This window comes from Pelophylax lessonae (genome assembly GCF_965119305.1).
Source record: "Pelophylax lessonae genome assembly, chromosome: 5".
Lineage (NCBI taxonomy): Eukaryota > Metazoa > Chordata > Amphibia > Anura > Ranidae > Pelophylax > Pelophylax lessonae.
The window spans coordinates 404,209,387-404,225,543 of record NC_138772.1 but is presented as its reverse complement, the minus strand read 5'-3'; positions in this window follow the sequence as shown (position 1 = coordinate 404,225,543).

The following is a 16,157-nucleotide window of genomic DNA, read 5'->3' as shown; positions in this document are numbered from 1 at the left end:
ATCGGTCCACAGAACTTGTTTCCAAAATGCATCAGGCTTGTCTATATGTTCATTTGCAGAGTAAAAACGCTGATTTTTGTGGTGAGGACGTAGAAGAGGTTTTCTTCTGATGACTCTTCCATGAAGACCATATTTGTTCAAGTATCTCTTTATAGTGGAATAGTGTACCACAACTCCAGTCTCTGCCAGATCTTTCTGGAGGGATCGTGCAGTCAAACGTGGGTTTTGAATTGTTTTTCTCACAATCCTGCGAGCTGTTCTATCTGATATTTTTCTTGGTCTTCCAGATCTTGCTTTAACTTCCACTGTTCCTGATGATTGCCATTTCTTAATTACATTCCAAACAGAGGATATTGACATCTGAAAACGCTTTGCTATCTTCTTATAGCCTTCTCCAGCTTTGTGAGCCTCAACTATTTTCAGTTTCAGTTTTCTAGACAACTGCTTAGAAGATCCCATGGTGCTGATTGTTGGGGCAAGGTCAGATGAGTCTGGGCATTTAAAACCTTTGAGATTGACATCACCTGGTCTTCCCAGACAATGATTGAGAACAATCCGTGACACTGGCAGGTCTCAGCCTTGCAAAGGGGGCAGTGAATGCTATAAATTCTGCATGGTGCCCACACTTTTGCAGATGCCATTTTTTTATTTTCTGTAACTTTGAAAGAGTCAATAATGGAAATAAAATCTAACTTTTGTTGACATATTATAAGAATGTCTAATCTGTAATTTTATGCCTTTTGGAGATTTTTCCATCTTTCCTTGGCTTCTTTATGCACATTAATACAAATTTTTACCTGGGGTGCCCAAACTTTGAATCCCCACTGTAAATGTAGCGTTGATTTCCATTGCTTTTAGCAATGTGGAAATGACCACATCACAGACCCCTCTGACTCAAGACTGGAGTTTCAACATTCATGCCATTAAAGCCAGTGACTTAGCAGGATGGAACAGGGGAGCTTGAATCAGCAGGTCTGGCCCATTTAGAGGAGGGCATGGGCTGTCTCCTAGAAGTCTGAGTATGCCTGTGTGCCAGGTTTATTTTGGCCAGTTTGGTGCAATGAGAATCACTGGTTTTGTCTCTTGCTCAATTTTGCTGAGCAAAAATAATATTGTAATCTGCAAGCTACTATGGGTTAATTTGTATTTATGCCGCTAGCACCAATCACTCCCCTTAAGGTGAGTGTGTAACTGATAAAAATGTATTAAAGAAAAAGTGCTGCACAAGTGTGAATTAAAAAGTTTTAAAACTCACATATGGTGTAGAAAATGTGTGGTTGGAAATACCAATTAAGTGGGTGATTATGCTCAGGTGTAATGTAAATGCTATTTCCACTATGTGTTAATTAAATAATTTGTGACCCACATTAATAAATGACGAATGAAGATACCTGTGCAATTACAACATAATCAAAAAAATGATGAGGTTCAAATGCTGTGCAAATATCCAAAATAATAATCCAACTTGTGAATAGTGAGTATAAATAAAGAGTCCTTAATCCACGGGGATGTTCCCCAAACAATTTAACATGTGGTATAACAAAATAGTCACCATTTGCGAAAAAAAAATACACAGAAAGAATAATCCTTAAAAATAAACAAAGTGTTGACATAAAAGTGTCCGTGGTGAAGAAATAATCGTGGTTAGGTGTTGTGCAGAAACAATTCCCATTCACCAGTGCCTCAATATTCCACAGATTAGGATACAGTGTATCACCTCCACTCTTGTGACCCCCCCTTCAGGTGGGTATCTCACCTTGGGGTGTGTGACCTTGCGGCTGTATAGGATGGCTCCTCTCCTTCACCTTGTGAGCTCTCAGCGGGTTCACAACACTCTGGGATGACTCACATGTATGAAAAGAAGTGTAACATAGTGCAAGTATTGTTTTAAAATCCCCTATTTATTAAAACATAAAGAGCACTCACGTTGGATGGGTGACTGAAGCGCACCACACTATTTACACAAGGTCACTGATGATTGAAGGCCAAGGAAGCACTGAGCGCCCAAGTATAGTGCGACTTGACAGGGAAAGGAGAAACCTGACCCTTGGCTGAGTCATCGTGTGTCTGATCCATCTGGAAATGGTCGCAGAAGAAGTGGACAGTCCTTTTCTAGGCCGATCCGTAAGCAAAAATAGTGAATCAGACTTCCTAAAGGACTTTGTAGCTGCCAGGTACGCCCGAATTGCCCAAACCCCATCTAGGGCATGCCACTTCCCTAGGATGTTTTGGCCTCGGACACAGGGAAGGCAACACAATGTCCTCATTCAAATGAAAATCAGAGACAACTTTTGGAAGGAACGACGAACAGGGGTGAAGAATCACTTTATCTTTGTGGGCCACCAATTAAGGGGAGCGACATAACCCTGCCATTTTTGACAACCTGCATGCAGAGATGACTGCCACTAGGTATGGGCTGGATGTTCATGTGTTTGCCGAACACACACGAACACCCGGGGTGCTTGGCGGCAAGTTCGCCTGCCGATAAACGCCCCATAATGCACTGCATGATTCCAGTGCATTAAGTTATTGTGATTGGCCAAAGCATGCACCTGACCTGTATGCTTTGGCCAATCACACCACAATGTCCTGTCAGAGCCATGATTGGCCAAAGGCAGGGTGCCTTTAGCCAATTATAGCTCAGGGGCTTAGTCCACGTCCCCACACTATATAAGGCTGCTGCTTACACGGCTCAGATTATACGCCACTTTTATAATGTATATATATATATATGTTGTAGTCCTGGGTCCCCTCTCAGTGCTCCCCAAGTTTTGTATCCCTGTCACTTATAGTTCGCGAGCAGTGCCATGCCACGCTGACCAATATTTTCCATAGATGCCAATGAGCGCTGAAAGCTGAAAATTGGTCAATGGCAGAAAGGGGGTGAAAGTGCCCTGTATTTAGGAGGTTAAGGGGATCCTTATGACAGAATTTAAAAAACAAAAATAGCATAGAGGTCCTCCCCCCTCCCAAAAAAAAAATCTATACCAGGCTCTTCGGGTCTGGTACAGATTTTAGAGGAACTCCACGCCAAAAAAAAAATACCGGCTTAGGGTTCCCCCAATATCCATACCAGACCCTTATCTGAGCATGCAGCCTGGCAGGCCAGGATGGGGGGGGGGGGGGCGAGCGGTCCCCACTCATGAACCATACCAGGCCGCTTGTCCTCAACATGGGGGGGTGCTTTGGGGTGCCCCTCAAAGCACCTTGTCCCCATGTTGATGGGTACAAGGGCCTCTTCCCGACAAACCTGGGCTGTGGTTATGGGAGTCTGCTGGTGGGGGGCTTATCTGAATCTGGAATCCCCCAGATCCCGCACCCCCCTATGTGAATGGGTATCGGGTACATCGTACTCCTACCTATTCAGCAAAAAAGTGTACAAAAAAATAAACACAAAAGACAGTTTTTGGCAAGTCCTTTATTCAAAAATAAAAATGTCCATCGATGTAAATCCATCATCAATCACGATGCTCGCCGCACCCGAAAAATAGAAAAAATTCAAAGTCGCTTCTGCCTCTTCTGAGGGGTCCCGCCGAATGACGCTCTTGAACTTTGACAGCTGTTTTATAGGCAAGGGGCGGAAAGCTCAAGAGCGTCATTCGGCAGGTAGCCTCTGAAGAGGCCAAGCATGTTTGAATTTTTTCTATTTTTCGGGTGCGACGGTGTCATGAATGACGATGAATTTAAAATCGAGGGACACTATTTTTTTTTTTATTTTTGAATAAAGGACTTTTCAAAAACTGTCTTTTGTGTGGGTTTTTTGTACACTTTTTTGGTGAATGGGTAGGGGTACGATGTACCCGATACCCATTAACATGGGGGGGCAGGATCTGGGGGCTCCCTTGTTAAAGGGAACTTCCAGATTCCAATAAGCCCCCCACCACCACAGCTCAGGGTTGTCGGGAAGAGGCCCTTGTCCCCTTAAATATGTATAGAGGGGCAGGGGGCTCTCGCTCGTCCCCCCTTTCCTGACCTACCAGACTGCATGCTCGGCTAAGGGTCTGGTATGGATTTTGGCGGGACCCTATGAAGGGCCTGGTATGGACTGGGGGAGGGGGGGGGGACACCACGCCATTCCATGTTTTTTTTATTTGTATTGCTGGGTGTCGGCAATACATTACAGCTGCCTTTGTCCCCATAGCACCCTCCCCATGTTGAGGGCAAGTGGCCTGGTATGGTTCAGGATGGGAGGGGGGGGGGGCGTTCGCTCACTCCCCCTTATCTTGGCCTGCCAGGCTGCATGCTCGGATAAGGGTCTGGTATGGATTTTTTTTTTGTAAATTCTTTATTTGTGTAAGAAAGGCATACAATACAATCACCAACAACCGATAAATCACAAGCAAAAATTTGCTGGCTTAACAGTACAAATACAGCGAGGATACCAAGAACACAGGATACGCCATGGAAGTCTCACATTTGAATAAAACAAGTTAAATAAATGCTACCATAGACAGTGTAGACCTGTATAATACAAATGACCAGCCTGACAGAGTAGCCGGCAGGCATAAAGAGGCAAGACAAAGCTTCGAACCCAGGAGGGCGGGGCCCACCTCCGCCGGCATCTATCACATGGCCGGTATATGGATGCGGGGGGGGGGGGGGCGCACCCCAGGTCGCAACTAGACTCGGCCCCTCATACGTGTCCAGCGACTGCAAGCCCAAAAGCGGGAAGAGGAGAGGGATTTTTGCATTTTCTTGAGTAGTAGTAGAAGGAAAGCTTGTGAAAAAGAGAAGACAAAGAAAACCAAAAGAGTGGGAACACGGGTAGGTGGGGGTACAAGGGGGGAGAGAGGAGGAAGGTGGGTGCAAGGGAATGGAGAAGGTCGACCATGGGGGCCCGATAAAGACTCATGCAATACGTTTTTTCTGTATTCCTCCGAAAAGGAGAATTCATGCCAGTAAAACCAGCGCTCAAGGAATTTGGCTCTAGTGCCCCGCTCTGTGGCCATAAGATCTTCCATCTTGTTGACCTGGTCGACCCTCCGCAGCCACATTGCGATCGTGGGGGGCTGGGTCTGTTTCCACATCAAGGGAATACAACTTCTAGCCGTCATAATCAGGAGCGGTAGGATAGACCTCTTGTAGGAAGGTCTCGGAAACTGATGATGATGCAATAAAAAGAGAGCCGGGTCTAACGTAAGCTCATGGTCCGTGAACTTCCGGATAATAGACAGCACTGCTGACCAAAAAGGTAGTAGGCTCAGACAGGACCAAAAAACGTGGAGAAGAGAGCCAATATCATCTCCACAGCGCCAACAAGTGTCCTAAGTGAGAGGAAACATTTTATGTAGCCTGGAGGGGGTATAATACCACCGGGTCAACAACTTATAGCCGGCTTCTTGATACCTGGAAAAACAGAAGCCTCTCAACCTGACGGTCCATAAAAGGTCAGTCCTAAGTCGCGTTCCCAATGTTCAATATACGGTGGTCGATAAGTGGGTTCAGGGGTAGTCAATAGGCGGTATAGCTGCAAGATAGTGTGTCGCATAGGGGATCGTTCCTCACATAACGTCTCAAAGGACGTAAGGCGCCTAACGTGCGAGGCCGCGGGCGGCAGGGAACCCAGGAAGTGGGCGAGCTGAACCCTCTGCCAAAAAGAACATTCGGTCAACGAAAAGCTGCTGCCTCGAGATCCATTCGTTATGACGGATGAAATGTCTAACCTGATAAAGCCCCTGGACTGGTATGGATTTTTTTTTATCTGTATTGCCAGGAGCCGACAATACATTACAGCCGCGAACAAGTTTAAACGACATTTTTTCCTTTAGAAATGTCAGTATTGCTGCAACCGGCTACATACATCGTACAGACTTTACAGGCACATTAAGGGGACCCCCCAGGCACTATATTTAAAGGAATTTTTCCAATGTAAGCATTAATAAAAACACTACTCCGGTAAAAACTATTGGTTTTAAAAAATAATTTTTGCATTGATACATGTCCCCCAGTGCAGTACCCGAGTCTCCATACACATACGTGCATAAAAGCCTTTAAAATTAGGACTTTTGATTTTTCATGTTCGTGTCCCATAGACTTTAAGAAAGCTTGCATGTTCGCTAGAACTTTTTCCCTGTTCGAGATGTTCAGGGAGGTGTTCGGCCCATCACCAATTGCCACCAAAAAGGCCACCTTCTGGAACAGCGTAAGCAGGGGAATCTCCCGAATATTTTCAAAGGGAGACTTCTGGAGGACTAAAAGCAGCAAGTTGAGATCCCAAGGCGGTAGCGGAGACCGGGCTGGAGGAGTCAAATGTCAAACCCCCTGAATAAAGGTCCGCACCAGGGAGTGCGTGGCCAAGGTTTGTTGAAAGAAGACTGCCAAGGCCGACACCTGGCCCTGGCTGGTACTCAAAGCCAATTTCTGCTCAACCCCCCGTTGAAGGAAGATCAATCAAGACCCGAGCCACTGAGAAAGAGCGAGGGTGAACCCCAAGTGACTCGCACCACGAAATGTACCCTTTCTACGTACGATGTTATATGTCACCAGTGCTTCCTCTGCTTTGCCGTGGCATCCGCCAGAGGATTCTGTGACCCTGCCACAAACCTATGCACCTTTCTGTTGAGCTGAGATGCCAACAGATCCACCTCGGAGGGTGCCCCACCGGAAACAAAACTGATGAAACACCTCTAGATGAAGGGACCATTCCCCTTGGTCCAATGCTTGTCGACTGAGATAATCCGCCTGTCAAATTTTCCACCCTGGGAATGTGTACAGCAGAGAGGGGCCGGAACAAAGCATTCTGCCCACTGTATCATGCTAGCTACGTCCAGAGCTGCCAACACACTTCTTGTGCCCCCCTGGTGATTGACATAAGCCATGGCCATGGAGTTGTTTGATTGAATTTGCATTGGACACCCCTGAAGACGACCCATCCAGTGTTCCAGGACATTTATCGGTAGTTTGAACTCTTTCATTATCCAGACATCCTGTATGGAGCTCCAGCCCAGGACACCTTCCCACCCGGACAGACTGGCATCCGTGGTGAGCACTGTCCAATACAAGGGGAGAAAGTACTTGCCTTGTTGATAAAATGGAGAACAAAGCCCCCAGATCAGGGACCCTTTTGTTTCGGATTGTCCAGAGACTTCAGACACTTGTCCTATTTGGCCAAGATCTCCCTTTGCAGGGACCTCGCATGGAACTGTGCAAACAGGACCACCTCAAAGGTAGAAACCATCAGGCCCAGCACCCACATGCAAGTCCGAAGGGAAGACCACCTGGCTGGACAGCAGGAGATGAATTGCCACATGCAATTTCTGGAGTTTGTTCAGAGGAAGGAACACTCCGGCTAGAGCAGAGTCCAGAGTCAGACCCAGATAGTCCAACTTTGTGTAAGGAACCAGAGCAGACATCTGATAATTTAGAAGCCAGCCGAACTCCCTCAGAGTCCATATAGTGATTTCCATGTTGTCCACCAGAGCAGTAGGGGACTCCGTTCGCAGGAGAAGGTCGTCCAGGTAGCGCAGCACTGCAATCCCCTGCTGATTTAACAATGCCAGCACTGGGGCCAATACTTTTGTGAAGACCCGAGGAGCGGAGGTGAGACCAAAGGGTAACGCCACAAGCTGAAAATGCTCCTCTCCCACGGCAAAGCAGAGGAAGCACTGGTGACAGAAACATATTGGAATCTGTAAGTATCCTTGATGTCGATAGAGGCAAGAAAATCCCCCTGATGCAGGGATGCCACCACAGTGCGAATGGACTCCATCCTGAACTTCTGTACCTGCACAAAGCAGTTCAGTACCTTGAGGTCCTGAATGGGATGCACCTTGCCCTCTTTCCTTGGGACCGTGAACAGGTTCTATTGAAACCCCTGAAAATGTTCCAAGGTTGGAACCGGGACAATCACCTCCTGAAGTAACAGGTCTTGCACCGCCCCAAAAAGAGCCTGAACGAAACTCGATTTTGTAGCCGGACCGTATTACTTCGTGGACCCACTTGTTTTGCACCAAGGAAGTTCACGGGTCTGGGAACCAGTGAAAACATCCCTCTACCCCAGGCATGGGTGAGGGCACACCTTCATGCGGGTCTAGAGAAACCCGCTCTCAGCTTGCCAGACCAAGTTCGGCTTGGATCCCCTCTGAATAGGCCTTGAAAGGCTTTGAACCCTTGTCAGCAGACCCTGAGGGACTACAATGAGGTTCCTTACCCTTACTATCCTGTGGAAGATAAGTACTGTTCCCCCCTGTGAGACTCTTAATGATGTCATCCAGGGTAGCTCCAAACAGGTGATCTCCTTGAAATAGGAGATCAATTAGGGTTTTTTTTTTTTTTTTAGAGGTCTGGTCCGCAGACCAATTTTGAGCCACAAAAACACACCTTAGAATCAGGGGAGCCGCATGCAAAGAGGAATCACAGATAAATTGCAGCCCCTGGACCAACTGGTCCGCCAGCTCAGCAAGGGCAGGGGGGAGCTGCTCACCCTCCAGGTCACGGCGTAAAAGTTAAGCCCACTCGGTCAGAGTTTGTGACATCAGGGCAATGGTGAATACCGACCTAAGTGCCGAGCCAGCAACAGTGAACATATTGCGGGACCACAGCTTCCGCCTTCCTGTCAGCCGGATCCTTCAAGGCCAGGGACTCTTCCACCGGAATCACAATTGCCTTATTCAACCTGAAAACCGGGGGATCCACCACCGGTGGAACAGTCCACTTTTTATGGAGGGACTCTTTAAAAGGGTACCTCATTGTAAATCACTTAGGGATCAAAAAGGGACATGTTGGACGTTCCCACTTTTTTGCGACAAATCTGTCAAAATAGGAGGGGAAGCCTTCGCCACTCTAGACTGCTTGTGAGTGTCAAAGGGGACCAGTGCCTCCGCCGCAGCTTCAGCGTGGAGGAATCACCCTAACAATATTAGAAATCAGGATGCCTGGTCGCAGACCCCTCAGGTACGCCACATCCGTGGTGGCCGAATCAGATTAAGGATCTGAGGAAACAGATGATGCAGGGGAAGGCGGGGGCGCTTTTTGCTAGCCTGCCGCCTAAAAGCCACCTCCACCCAGGACACTCCAAGACTGCTGTCACTGCATCAATGGATGGTTGGGACCCAAAAACCCACATTTAGAGTGTGCTGCAAGAACCTTGTGGCCAAAAGCTGAATCTGCAGAAAATTGGACATCCATCTGGTAAAACTTTAAGAAAGTAACAGAAGACCAGGTGGTGGCCTTACTCAGTGGGGCTACAGAGGTTTGGTGTTGAGTAGTACATGAAACTCATACAGATTTGGTGAAGTGAGCAGAAAGAGGTCTTAGATTAAGAGTAAATTGTAACAAAGCGAATAGTGCTGCGCTGCTAAAATGAGCATGTTGTGCGTATTGAGCAAAAAGAACAAAATGAATGAATCCTGTGAAAATCGAAACCGATCAAATAATGTGAAAATCCACAAATATATACTGTTAGCCTATATTCACATATCAAATCGTCAGTAATTAGTACATATATAGATACATAATACAAATGAAATCATCAAGGTGCTAAAAAATTATAACGTGGGAATTGAATGACCAACTGTGCAAAAGTGCTCTGAAAGTCCTTTTTCTCAATGGTCTATCCCTTCACCATTGAGTGTGTGTATCCATGAGATGTAATATCTTCACCGTTGTAACACCTCTGTGCTCTCTAGCCTCTCACCTTATTACAGCTTTAGTTAAGCATGTAGTGGTTATCTCAAGACTGGTGGTGCTTTGATCTCTGCTCGCCTCTAGGGGTCCTCTGTTGGTCCTTGGCAGCCAGCAGATGTCTCAAACAAGGTCCCGTCTATGGTAATCCTGGGTATCCTCTCTCCAGAACATCTGCGATTATGTGAATGTGAAAAAGACTTCCCATAGTGTAATATTGTTTTAAAAAGGTTTATTAAAGTAAAGCAGCTATTAAATCACTTTTTAAATAGTACAAACGCATAAAAATCCACTAGTGCTGAACTCATATAGACGCTAACGCTACTTCCGGTGTGCCTCTATTCACGTCCTATGCGTTACGTCCCGCCCATGCCCGCTTCTTCAGGGAAAGAACCTCTGGACTCTTTTTGTGAGTCTCCAGAATTGGACACAGTAGTCTAAATGAGGTCTCACTAAAGATCCATTTAGGGGAATCGGGACCTCCTTCCTCCTGCTGGTGATCCCTCTAGTAATGCATCCTAGAATTCAATTTTCTTTCCCTACTGTCTGGTCCCACTGTTTGCTCATTTTGCAATCATCTGAAATAAGTATCCCCAAATACTGGACAGCACAGCAGTTGTTGATGAGGAGTTTGGTTTTCTCTCGGCCATGTTCCCTTAACCACTAAAGCCTAGTACACACGCAATGAATTTCAGCCGACCGGTCGTCCGTCTTTTTTCCAGAGTTGTGTTTTGTTGGTTGGAATGTGCTCTAGACTGCACTGGACTTTTGTCGACCGACAAAAAATGATGTCACTACATCCGACACTACAAAAGAGCAAGTGTGTTTTTGGCCGTGACCCTTCTGGGCATCTCGCTGTGATTTCGGTAGCATTTGTTTGGTTAAAGACATTTCGCTAGTTTCCGAGACATCGTTCGAGAAGTAATAATGGAGACCGAGGATTCCACTCTTGCTGTAGTTGGGCTAGGAGTTATGGCTCTAAGCCGAGTTATTTGCAAGAGGAAGAAGAAGCGGACCTCCTGGACCAAAAATTGGTTGCTTAACCGTGATCAATTTTCCCACATGTCCTTGCTGAGGGAGCTCCAGGAAAATAATCCTGATGACTTCAGGAATTATTTGAGGATGACGGATCCCATTTTTCACTGTCTTCTTGTCCTGGTGTCCCCCTATATTCTGAAGCAGGATACATGTATGCGGGTTGCAATTACTCCTGAGGAAAGGCTAATTGCAACTTTGAGATATCTTGCAACAGGGAGAAGCCTGCAGGATCTCAAGTTCACCACAGGCATCTCCCCCCCCTCCAAGCTCTTGGAGTCATCATCCCTGAGACCTGCTCTGCTATCATCAAAGTCTTGCAGAAGGACTATATCAAGGTATGTTTCTTATTTTTATATTACATTTCATGTATTTGTCATCTCATCCTAATTTAGATTAGTTTGGATCTACATCAAATTACAGATGTCATTATTTTGTAAGTACCCTCTGGCTGCATGCACATAGTAGTAAAGCTTTAGATTTTCATAACCATTTGTAAAATGACCTAGTAACCACCCCAGCATTCTCTCCTATGTGTCCCTAAACGCATTGTCTGTTAACAGTATATTGTATCTGTGTCATTTTGGGACTTTCCCAGAACCAATTATTCCTTTAGAAATGTTTTTGTACATAGTTTATGAGGTTTATTAAAGCCATCAGTCCATCCATTCCAACCTATGATTGTGTATGTTTAATTTAGGATGTAAAAACGTTCAGTGGGCACAAGCCCTTAATGATGTTTAAAAGCAGTTTTACCCACCCACCCACCCATGCTAAATGTCAAAGTCAGCATATTCCAAAGCTGTAGCTGCTTAATTACAATATTATCACATTAGGAGGTGAAAAATAAATGTATGTAGATGTCATACCCCAAAATGCTAAAGATTTCCTTCATGTTGTTCTTATCTTAAAGTTGCATAAGCCTTTTACTGACAAATGTGTGTGTAATAATGTGATGTGCTCAAGCACTAATTGTCTTTTAAATTTTTTCCCCGCAGTTTCCCTCCAACGCAGAGCAGTGACAGGAGATTGCTGGTCAATTCCAGGAGCAGTGCAATTTTCCCAATTGTGGGGGTGCTATTGATGGGAAGCACGTCCGCATTGTTCCACCACCAAATTCAGGGTCATATTTCTTCAATTACAAAGGCTTTTTTTAGCATTGTAATGCTAGCAATAGTCAATGCTAATTATGAGTTTATGTTTTTGGACATTGGGAAGAATGGCCGCAATTCGGATGGGGAAGTGATTGACCAGACAGAGTTTGCTCAGCGGCTTCAAAATGGCACTCTCAACTTGCCATCCAGGGAGCAAACAATTGCGAGGCTGAGTTTTGTTTTTGTGGCTGATGATGCGTTTGCGCTTGGGGAGCATCTTATGAAGCTCTTCCCTCAGAGGAACCTCACCCCCGAGCAAAGGATCTTTAACTACCGGTTATCCCGAGCTAGAAGAGTGGTGGAGAATGCCTTCGGTATAATGTCCAATCGGTTTAGGATTTTCCTGATTTCCATTCATCTGGCACTCTACAAAATCGATTATGTGGTCCTGTGTTGCTGCATTTTGCATAACTATTTGCGCAGGCATGCAGAGACATATGTGAGTTTTCAGCCAGTGGAGAGTGACCCTGCCATGCCAGGGCCGAGTGGAGAGGCTGAACAACGTGTGCCAGTGGATTCCATGACATCAATGGAAGTCGCCCGTTCTGGCTTGCCATCCCGAAGTGCCCGTGATATTAGGCAACAATATGTGGAATATTTTGTGGGGAGAGGGGCTGTTTCTTGGCAGCAATTCCTGCCCGATACATTATAAGTTGGATCTATATAATCTTCTTTGTGCAATAAAAAAATATTGCAATTATTCTGTAGTGTGTATTTTAATAATTTGGGTACATATCAAAATCAACATTTTTTTTGTTCATCATGTGTTATATATGTGTGACTTTTGAAGGGTTAATACATTCATCAGTGTGTTTATCTACTGTTGTTTCTCCCCAGCTGTTCAAATGCGATTTTGGCCATGTGTGTTTTGTTTACCAGTGGCCAAAATACAAGGGCCTTCAGCACCCCTGTTTATTTCTAAAAGCCCTCTCACATTGTAAAGTAGGTCACACCCAAGGTCCACCCAATGTCCCCTTACATTGGTGGTCATTGGCTAGAAGGTCCCCATACTATTTGTTTTTATTAATACATTAGTGTAATAACAACTTACCTCCACCTGTTATGTTGTGTTAATTTATGACATCCTTCTCACTGCCCACCAATGTAAGGAGATGTCAGTGTTATGTGAAACTTGCTCAGTGTAGAGATATAAGTGTTATATATAGGTAATGTAAAGTGAAATGGACAAACGAAGCTGCAATACACTATATATTACACTGATCTCCCTACACTGATTGCTAGTACCCATCTCAATGTCATATAGAATCCATGTGTGCTAGACCTTTAAATAGAACCTGTATATGTGTAGACTGATTGCCACTCAGTCCACAGATATCATTGTGCATTCAGTGTACTAGTGAATATCACTTGTTAGATGGCCACTGGTCCAGAAGGAACAATCATTCTGGCCGGCTGATAATTATACACACAACCTAAAATGCTTTCATTAACATTCAAATATGTGAACAGGACAGCCATCATACATTTTGTGCCACCTTACCCAGCTTTAGACCTGCCCCCCCCCCACGGAAAGTCAAAGAAATATTCTAACACACATTGCTGAGTGTAAACATTTTTTAATAAAACACATTCACAGGGTTAGGGTTAGGGTGTTGTAAAGTGCTTCATATGCATAGAAGCCCTGTATAAAACATTTAAAAACTTGGGGACACCTTTTGCAGATGATGAGGTATTGGCCAAAAAAATAGGCCATCACATTTAGAAACATCATCGGGAAAACAAAAATATCTCAATTAAAACCAAAAAAATATATACATAAATAATATTAAAATTTAGCTAACAGGTCAACAAAGTCGTGCATTTTTGTTTGTAATGCTGTAGCAGCCTCCTTAATTTTTTCCAGTTCTGAGCAACATTGCAAAGCCCCCTGGCTATGGTGCAACTAGGAATAACATGACCTGTTAATAAAAATTATTATATTAAGTACATGCCAAGCAACTAGATGAGGTCATAATATCTAAACATTTGGGGTCAAGTTCATCATAAACGAATTAAGAGTTAATACCTACCCTGTGCATTGTTGTGTGTAACCAGCTTGCCCTTATGATACCTATACTACTACGATACCTATACTACTACGAAAGTACACAGTGCAAACATTATGTTCTCTTTACACTGGTGTCTGTGGCTCATAAACTATTCCACCTGTTGACACAAACAGCTCACTACCTACACCTCTTCCTCCCCCATGGTAATGCACTTTATAATATGTAAATTAGCACTGTATGGTTTCACACCTTGCTAATGTAGCAAACAGTGATGTTGTGTGAAAAAAGTGTGCATGAACAATAAGAAAAGCTGCAAACTTGGAAAATATATGTTATGTAGAAAATGTGAATCAGGTGCGCAAAACTTATAAATAATGTGTCAAATATATAATCATATAGTGACAAATCAACAAAAATGAAGAACATTTTTGTTGATTTGTCACTATATGATTATATATTTGACACATTATTTATACGTTTTACGCACCCGATTCATATAATGTAGCAAACAGGTAGTTCCTTTGAAGCATTACATCAAATACACCAAACGAGAAATACACTAGAAACAACATTAGAATAATACTTACTTGGGCACAAAACTGGCTCCCCAACACTTGTTTCTTTTTCCTGATTTTGCGGAGACGCACTCGGAATGATGCTCGGAATGATGGCAGGGGATCTTGTATCAGAAATTTCAACATCAGATCTGGCTGGAGGTGACAGATCCCATGGCTCAAATGAGGGAACCTCTGGAATGCCCATTTTGTCTGAAATACAATAGAAGGTTAAACAATCATCCCAAAAACACATTTTTCGTCTCCCATTTAAAAACATTATGTGCCTACAAACCTTGATGTTGCTGTGGTGGTATGCTTATTTGCTGCACACTTGACTCCACCATGCTGCACTCAGGACTACTTTCCATTTCCTCCCTAGTGGTCACAGTGCTTTTTCTTGGTTCTTTTTCTACATAATAAAAATGTTGCACGTCAGACAATTCACAGGAGGGAAATTTGCTATGACATGGTGCACTGCTTGACAGCTATTTTCACATAAAAGATTCAGACATGTACATGGTTACCTCCTAAAAAGTAGGGACATTAATGATTGACTCTCCATAGGAAACAATTACCTTTTTGGAAATGTGTCACAGCATCTGGGCCCATGTCCTCTGTTTCTTCATCCGATGTGGATGGAGCAGCCACTGTAGCTTCACTTCTCCTCATCTTTTGTCTTTTTTTTTCATTTTCCGTTTTTGCCCCATTTAAAGGTTAATAAAAGAATATGGAACAAATATGAGTTTGTAAAGAAAATTCTTTGGAATAAAATGCATATATAGTTTACTGTGGATTCCTGTCTTTTAATGTAATATAGAAATAAATCATCAATATATCAATAAAATCAATACATGACCAATAAAAATATAAAAAGTCAAGTTTTCATATACATTAGTATCTATACATTTCTAAACAACATACACCAAATATACCCAATACATATTGCTTGAAAAACAACTTTTGCTTACTTTTTTTCAAGATATGATGGATGTGACCTAGCTGTTCTTGCTCCCGATGTTTCAGATCTGACCATCTTTTTCTTATTTGGTCCTTTGATCGATCCACCCCATAAATCTTCTTTAAATATATCACCTTATCCAGAATTCTGTCTTTTCTGGCGTTGGGCCTTTCATCATTTTCCAGCTTGCCATCATAATAATTTTTTTTCTAGTATGGCCACCATCTCCACCATCTCACCCTTGCTCATAAGTGTGGCTTTTGTTTTTTTCTGAGCCCAACCACTATGGCCTTCACTGGAACTCTGCGATTCCGCCATCTTCTCAACGAATCTTCTGCCAACTCACGTGTGTGTGTGTCGCATGCAGCTTAATATTCGGCACGTACACGCCCCTGCGTCAGCGTGCCACTGGAGGCGGAGTTGGCGCATGCGCTGTATTTAAAGGACGCCAGATCGTTTGCTCGTCGATTCACCATCGGACAGATCGTTTCTAGGAGCACGATCGATCGGCGAACCACGATTCTTCAGAACAAACAAAGGTACGACTTTTGATTCAAAAGCAGGTGTTTTGGGCCCTATATAGCTTATGTTGTGCCTATCTTTATTATGTGACAAAATACATAATCATCATGGTAGACAAATTTACCTCTCCGGAATTTTTGCCACAATTCATTGATGAATATCGCAAATTGCCATGTTTGTGGAAGGTAAAGAGCCGGGAATATTCCAATAAGCAATTAAAAAGTGAGACGTACCAAAAATTGGCCGAGTTATGCAAACCTATTTGCCCTAATGTTGACATCAATTATATCAAGGGCAAAAT